This window comes from Octopus bimaculoides, chromosome 8 (genome assembly GCF_046866305.1).
Source record: "Octopus bimaculoides isolate indiv1 chromosome 8, ASM4686630v1, whole genome shotgun sequence".
Classification (NCBI taxonomy): Eukaryota; Metazoa; Mollusca; class Cephalopoda; order Octopoda; family Octopodidae; genus Octopus; species Octopus bimaculoides.
The window spans coordinates 79,938,411-79,947,400 of NC_142935.1; positions in this window are offsets into that span (position 1 = coordinate 79,938,411).

Genomic DNA, 8,990 nt, shown 5'->3' on the forward strand with positions numbered 1-8,990 from the left:
GGAAGACATATATATATATACATATATATGACCTTGCTCTAATTGCTGAGTCACTATCAGAACTAGAGGAGAAGTTTCAGGTGTGGAAGCAAGGATTAGAATCGAAGGGCCTTAGAGTCAACCTAGCTAAAACCAAAGTCCTAATAAGTAGGAAGGTAGACAAACCACAAACCCCTTCAGTTAGATAGCCCTGCTCAATCTGTAGAAAAGGCGTAGGTAGAAACTCCATAAGATGTACCCAGTGTAAGCTATGGTCACATACAAGGTGCAGCAATATCGAAGGAAGGCTAACTAGCAAGATAGTTTTTGTATGTGGCAGATGCTCAGGAGCAATAAACACTTAAAATGTGCAGAAAACAACTTCTGCCACATTCCAGGGAGAAAAGCTAGAAGTAGTTGATAGCTTCCGTTACCTAGGCGACCAAGTCAGTTGCGGGGGAGGATACACTGAAAGTGTAGCTACTAGAATAAGAATAGCCTGAGCAAAGTTCAGAGAGCTCTTACTCCTGCTGGTGACAAAGGACCTCTTGCTCAGAGTAAAAGGCGGTCTGTATGATGCATGTGTACGAACAGCCATGCTACATGGCAGTGAAACATGGGCTGTGACTGCTGAGGACATGCGTAAGCTTGCAAGGAATGAAGCCAGTATGCTTTGATGGATGTGTAATGTCAGTGTGCATACACAACAGAGTGTAAGTACCTTGAGAGAAAAGTTAGACCTAAGAAGCATCAGTTGTGGTGTGAAAGGGGGATGATTGTGCTGGTATGGTCATTTGGCGAGAATGGATGAGGATAGCTGTGTGAAAGAGTGCCACAGCCTAGTGGTTGAGGGAACCTGTGGAAGACTTGGGATGAGGTGGTGAAGTACGACTTTCAAACATTAGCCCTCACCGAGGCAATGACTTGTGACTGAGACCTTTGGAAATATGGTGTGTGTGAGAAGAACCAGCAAGACAAGTGAGACCATAACCCGTGGCCTTTACCAGGGGTGTAGTCAGCCCACTTATGTGTACCTTTCCTTCTTTGGACACAAAACCCTGCTTGTGAAGACCTGTTGTGGCAAGTGAAATCGAAATTGAACCAAATTTGACGACAGGCGCCCATGCTAACCTTCCTTCATTGGACACTAAATTCTGCTTGTGAAGACCTGTTGGGGCAAGTGAAATCGAAATTGAACCAAATTTGATGACTGGCACCTGTGCCAGTGGAGCGCTAACAGCACCATCTGAGTTGGATCACTGCCAGAGCAGCTGTATGGCTTCTGTACTGGTGGCATGTAAAAAGCACCATTTGAGCATGGCCGTTGCCAGTACCGCTGGACTGGACCTTATGCCGGTGGCACATAAAAGCACCAACTACACTCTCGGAGTGGTTGGCATTAGGAAGAGCATCCAGCTGCAGATCAGATTGGAGCCTGGTGCAGCCATCTGGTTCACCAGTCCCCAGTCAAATTGTCCAACCCATCTAGCATGGAAAGCGGATGTTAAATGATGATGATGATATACATATATATGTATATTTATTTATTTATTTATTTATATATGTGTGTGTGTGTGTAAGTCCGAGCAGAAATACATAGATGTGTGCTGTGTCGAAGAGGTATGATGGAGGAGAGCCTCAGCCAGACTGCTTACTGGCAAAGGGCATAGATACAAATTCTGGGTAGGCAACAATGAAGGCCTTGGTGGTATTGATATTCTATGAAAAGAGAAATAGGTGGATAAGATGATTGAAGTAATCAGGGTAAGTGATACGATTATTAAGCTAAGAATAGCCTTGTTTGATGTAACTGTCAGTTATCTCTGCATATGCTCCACACGCCAGACTCGCAGATACTTGGAAGGATCACTTTTATGAATCTCTTCTGAGGACTATCTCGATGACGAAAGATGGCTGGGGACTTCAATTGACATGTTGGACAATACTGTGATGGATTTCAGTGTGTGCATGGTGGCTATAGCTTTGGCTCCAGAAATGAGGAGAGGACAATGCTGCTGGAGTTTTGCGATGCTCATGGCTAACTAGTCTGCAACACCAACTTCAGAGAACCTGCCAACCATCTGATCCCTTATCAATCTGGGGTGTACACCAGCCAAATTGACAACATCCTCACGAGACACAGAGATAGATATATGCTCGTAAATGCAAAATCTTTCCCAGGGAAAGAATGTACAACACAATGTAAGCTAGTGGTTGGTGACTTCAGGCTTAGGGCCAGAAAGATTTAGAGACACAAGCATTGGTGAATACTAGTAATGGTAGCGTGAGTGTGTTGTTGATAGTCTATTTGGCTGGATATTTTTCCTGTCTTCTCACTGAACATTCATACATGGTCTTTGATGGGAGAGTCTGTCATATATATATGTATATATATATATATATAGTTTTAGGGAAAAGAACCAAGGTTCATGAACTCATCGATGAAAATCCACTGTCACATATATATATGATACTTACTTTGTATGATATTATACTTATTTATTGTGCTTTTACTTATTATTTTTTCTATATGTGACAGTGGATTTTCATCGATGAGTTCATGATCCTTGGTTCTTTTCCCTGAAACTATATATATATTTTATACTGTGAAACTTAATTTAATTTTAATTTTTAATAAATTGAATTTAATTGAGTTTTTAACTGTAAATTTGGATTTTTATCCCTAATATTATTATTATTATATATATATATATATATATTATCCAAAGTGAACAGTATTATATATCCCTCACGGCTGATCTTACCAATTGATTTCACGCTAGGGGTACAATGGAGTGTTACGTAGTAATCCAATTATATAACCCTACGCTCATCAGAGGTAGCCAATATGGAATGAAATGAAATATGGTGGCTGTTATCTATTGTTGGAAGTGAAAGGACACATCCGGTTTGTGATTGCTGTGAAAGGATGATGTAACGAACCAGGTAGGAGATTTAGTTAAGAGTTCTGTCCCTTGTTACTGAGACATCACTATTTGGTTTATTATGTTGTAAGTTGGTAAGAGCCATCATGAAGTGTTTGTGGGAATTGTGTGCATCTTTCGGGTTAATGTTCTTGTGGAAATGGTATGTGTGGTGGTATTGAATGTATAACTTTTGCAGGGGGTGTAGTTATCCATTACTGTATTCGCTAGTGTGTTTTCTTTCTGTATTGAGGACTTTATGTGTGCAAGCAGTATGTGTAGGGGAACAATGTGTGTGGGAGACCTTATATTGAAGATGGTGAGGAATGGTCAGTTTGGTAGAGGTAACAGCTATAGGACCAAATGGGCAACAAAACATGTGAAAGTATGTAGGAGTGACTGAAGGCACCTTCAGAACCTACTTTTAACATCGTGGAGAGATGCAATGCCACAATCCTGGCCAAGCACGTTTGGTCTTTGAAAGAAAGCACCACCGAGTGCAACATAAAGTGGAAGATCCTGGAGAAATATAGACTGTACTTCAATAGCAGCAGGAAGGTTATGCTTGGCTGAGAAAGAAGCGATTTTAAAGAACACCCAGCACCCAGGCATTTACCTGAATAACAGAAGTGAAGTGTTTAATCCTTGCCCACATGAAAGGAAGTATATCCTATCGTACCTGCATGCCCCACCATGACTACAATCACCAGTCCCCCAACTTTGGCTCTCCACCAATACTCTGGAGTCCAGCAAAGAGTTTGACTGGAGCATTCACCAACACACCCACATACAAACATGCATACCCCAATACAGTGGACACCTATCAAATAGACCATTCTCCACCACCTCCAATATAAAGTCCCCCATAACCTTAACCAATACAGAAAAAAAACAAACTAGCAAACACAGTAATGGATGCCGACACTCCCTGAACAATTATACTACTTATATCCCATTTCTACAAGAATACCAACCCGAAAGATGCATAAAATTCCCACAAACACTTCATGATAGCTCTTACCAACTTGGTTATGCTGTAGCATAACCAACCTAGTGGCAATGTTTTGGTATCAAGAGTCAGAACTCTAAACTAAATCCGCAACTCAGTTCATTTCATCATCATTTCACAGCAACTGCAAACCTGATGTGTCTTTTCACCTCCAGCAATAGACAACAGTTGCCATATTTCATTCCAGATTGTCTATCTCTGATGAGCACAGGGTTATATAATTGGATTGTTATCTAATACTCCATTGTACCCCGAGTGCAAAAATGATTGGTAAGATCAGCTGTGATGGATATATATAATAGTGTACACTTCAAATAATATACCCACTCTACTGACAGATATACAAGTGCATCTTTTCCCTGACTTATGGACCTTTCGATGACTTACATGCAGTGGTTGGCGTTAGGAAGGGCATCCAGCTGTAGAAACTCTGCCAAATTAGATTGGAGCCTGGTGTTGCCATCCGGTTTCACCAGTCCCCAGTCAAATCGTCCAACCCATGCTAGCATGGAAAGCGGACGTTAAACGATGATGATGATGATGATGATGATATATATATATATATATATATATATATATATATATAGTAGCTTCTAAGCTGAAGTGAAGACAGCATGTTCTTTGTTTGTCTCCTTACCTACTTGGAGGTTTTAATTTAATTTAATTCTGTCTTTATGCAGATGAGGATTGCTTTGCATTTAAATTGATGTAATGATTGCATTGTTCAATTAAATGGAGTTGCTTGAAACGATCGTACTGCATTATCTCTAGACATTCTTGTTCCTTATTTTGATATATATGTGTGTATGTATATATATATATATACACACACATATATACTGCACGTAAGTCATCACACTCTACTGACAGATATACAAGTGCATCTTTTCCCTGACTTATGGACCTTTCGATGACTTACGTGCAGTATATATGTATATATATATATATATATATATATATATATATATACATATATATATAAGATAATAAGAGTGAAAAAACTATAGAAGGCTTGTGTTACATGGTTAAAGTATATATTTAAATTATGTCAGAAAAATGTTATAAAATCTTTTTGGTATATAAACATTGTATTTTGAGAAATAACCGGTTTCGTGTTGTCTTTTCAAATTTCTCTACTTCATTGTAATGTGTTCGTTCCAGATATATATATATATATATATATATATACACACACATACACACATATATATCAAAATAAGGAACAAGGATATCGAGAGATAATGTAGTACAATCGTTTCAAGCAACTCTATTTAATCGAACAATGCAATCATTACATCAATTTAAATGCAAAGCAATCCTCAGCTGCATAAAGACATAGAATTAAATTAAATTAAAACAGATGGACACATTAGTATAATTTTACCTAAAACCTCCAAGTAGGTAAGGAGACAAACAAAGAACATGCTGTCTTCACTTCAGCTTAGAAGCTACTAAGATATCAGGAAGAAAGACTTGTTAGAGATCTAGCTTGTCACTGTTTTTTAGGGTTAGTTTTAATTTATAGTCAAAAGTATTTCAAAAAAATTTTATCCTTTTGTTATAATATTCTTCTTAATAATCTTCTGAATAACCCTAAACTTTAACTTTATACAATATGGCAATATTGTTTAAAGTATTTAACTATAGTACCCCATGATAAAATTTCCCCTGTATTATTATAATTAGTCTACTAGAGTCTTGCCCCTTTAATTGTCAGCTAACATTTTGATTTAAGATTTCCTTTAGCAAATCTCATTATATTGCTTCAAATTAATCTCGATAGTTTTATAACTATACCCACTATGATTTCTGTTGACTCCCTCAACCCTACCCCTAACAGACACTGCTCTTTGTTCTTTGGCCTTAGATTTTGATATACAAGACTATAAATTAAAACTTACCCCAAAAAACAGTGACAAGCTAGATCTCTAACAAGTCTTTCTTCCTGATACCTTAGTAGCTTCTAAGTTGAAGTGAAGACAGCATATTCTTTGTCTATTTCCTTACTTTTTTGGAGGTTTTAGGTAAAATTATACTAATGTGTCCATTTGTTTTAATTTAATTTAATTCTATGCCTTTATGCAGCTGAGGATTGCTCTGCATATAAATTGATGTAATGATTGCATTGTTCGATTAAATGGAGTTGCTTGAAATGATCGTACTGCATTACCTCTGGGTATCCTTGTTGCTTATTTTGATTTTAATCACCTTATTGTATGGATAATACCGTACTAAATTCTGGTGCCTCATCTGAAATACCTAATTCATCTGAATCTAAATTTTTGTTATATACATATGTATATATATATATACATGTATATATGTATAGTACACAGACACACATACATACATAAATGCATACATGCATACATATTGACATGCATACAACTTAGCAAACCAAGGTCTGTCTTATTTCACAACAACTCTGGATTCCATATATAATAATATAAACAAGTTCAGGTAGTATTTTCATATAGGTATCTCACAAATAACAAATATTTTTTTTTGCCAGAGGAGCTAGCATTCAGCTAACTTTTTTCCTGTGTGTGACTGTTTCAGCTGCTGGTAAATTAGGATTTTTGGTTCAGTTCAGTGATGGTTACCAGGAAGAAGTACTTCTGCCTTTGCTGATTCACAGAGGTCCTTTCTGTTTTTGACTATCACATTCAATATTTCTTTTACTGACCTATGTGCTCATTTTTACCAGTATCCATATATTGATAAAAATTGTGCACATGAAAACCCATGTAATCATTCACCCAATTTTCTGTTTCTGTGACTGAACACATACACCCATGTTTCAAATGGGAATTAGGGGCAGGAAGAAAGATTTTTTTTTACTAAACAAGTGTTTCCCAACCATTTTTTATTTATGGAACCCTTTGATTCCTCTTTTACTTGGACGTACCTTCGAAGCCATCTGTTGTTTAAAAAATCCTATTTATATTTCTATAATTATATATTATTAGGAATTGTATAAAAAATTGTGAAAATATTTTTTGTATTGTAGAAGTATAACTGGATTTATTGTAAATATATTTTAACAACAAAATCTTATACCCCCAAGCATCATCATCATCATCATCATCGTTTAACGTCCGCTTTCCATGCTAGCATGGGTTGGACGATTTGACTGAGGACTGGTGAAACCGGATGGCAACACCAGGCTCCAGTCTGATTTGGCAGAGTTTCTACAGCTGGATGCCCTTCCTAACGCCAACCACTCAGAGAGTGTAGTGGGTGCTTTTACGTGTCACCCGCACGAAAACGGCCACGCTCGAAATGGTGTCTTTTATGTGCCACCCGCACAAGCCAGTCCAGGGGCACTGGCAACGATCTCGCTCGAAAATCCTACAGGAGCCAGTCAGGCGGTACTGGCAACGGCCACGCTCAAAATGGTGCATCTCATGTGCCAACCGCACAAGAACCAGTCCAGGGGCACTGGCAACGATCTTACTTGGCTTGCCGGGTCTTCTCACGCACAGCCCATTTCCAAAGGTCTCGGTCCGTAGTCATCGCCTCGGTGAGGCCCAATGTACGAAGGTCTTGCCTCACCACCTCAGCCCAGGTCTTCCTGGGCCTACCTCTTCCACGGGTTCCCTCAACTGTTAGGGTGTGGCACTTTTTCACGCAGCTATCCTCCTCCATTCTCACCACATGTCCATACCAGCGCAATCGTCTCTCTTGCACGCCACAACTGATGCTTCTAATGTTCAGCTTTTCTCTCAAGATACTTACACTCTGACGGGTATTCACATTGACATTACACATCCAACGGAGCATACTGGCTTCATTCCTTGCGAGCTTACGTATGTCCTCAGCAGTTACAGCCCATGTTTCACTGCCATGTAGCATGGTTGTTCGTACGCATGCATCATACAGTCTGCCTTTTACTCTGAGTGAGAGTCCCTTTGTCGCCAGCAGGGGTAAGAGCTCTCTAAACTTTGCCCAGCATGAATTAATATATGTCCCAAAATTAATATTCAAAGGCTACAATGTTGTTTACTCATGAATGATGAGATGAAAAATGTTTAATTAGACATTAGTTCATTTGCTGCATCTAAGAAGAACAAATAAATTACTGTATTGGTATGGGATGTTAACAGACAATATGTTGTCAACAAATGTGAAGACTGTATAAAACATTAATAAAAGTAGTACAAGAGCACACAAGCAGTGCTGGTCTACAAGTGGAGAAGACTTTTGTTTATTGTAGCTGTCATGAATCAGTGTAAATCTCCGTAAATCACCATGTATTCCAATGAAACCTGCAACAGACAATGGGTTATAATTTAACAGCTGGTTGTTCACAGAGTTCTCAAACGCTTGGTAGTTTGAGTATATCAAAATTATGAAACCATTACTGGTGAAAGAAAATGTTCCATACCTTGTTCCTTTGGACTACAGAAATATATCAATATCTAACCATAGACCTTCCCTTGTTGTTTGATTATTTAGTCCAGTGGTTTTCAAACAGGGTCCATCACTAATTCAACTACTTCCTCACAGACTCAATTACACCATTACTGACTCAGTTATATCATCACTACTCAATTACATACAGGCATCAGTGCTAGTGTGGGTCTACTAGTGGAGAAGGCTTGTGTTATTGTAACTGTCATGAACCAGTGTAGACTCAGCTACACTATTACTGATTCAAATGCACAATGAGTAAATCAATTATACCATCACTGACTTAACTACACCATCACTGACTCAACTACACTATCACAGATTCTATTACATCATCACAAACTCAAATGCACAATAAGTAACTCATCTATACCATCACTGATTCAAAAACACTATCAATGACACTGTCATTGACTCATCTACACCATCACCAACTCATCTAAACCATCACTAGCCCAGTAACACCATCATTGTGTGGCTCATAGTCAAGATGTTTTCATTCCCTCTGCTAATGAGTATGTTATCTGCTATTTATGAGTATGTTATCTGCTGTTGATAATCAACATTAGTGAATCATCAACTTATTAAAATATTTATTTCAAACATTAAAAAAGAACAAAAGTTATTAAACCAATTTTTGATAATTGCTATATTTCCTTAAGATT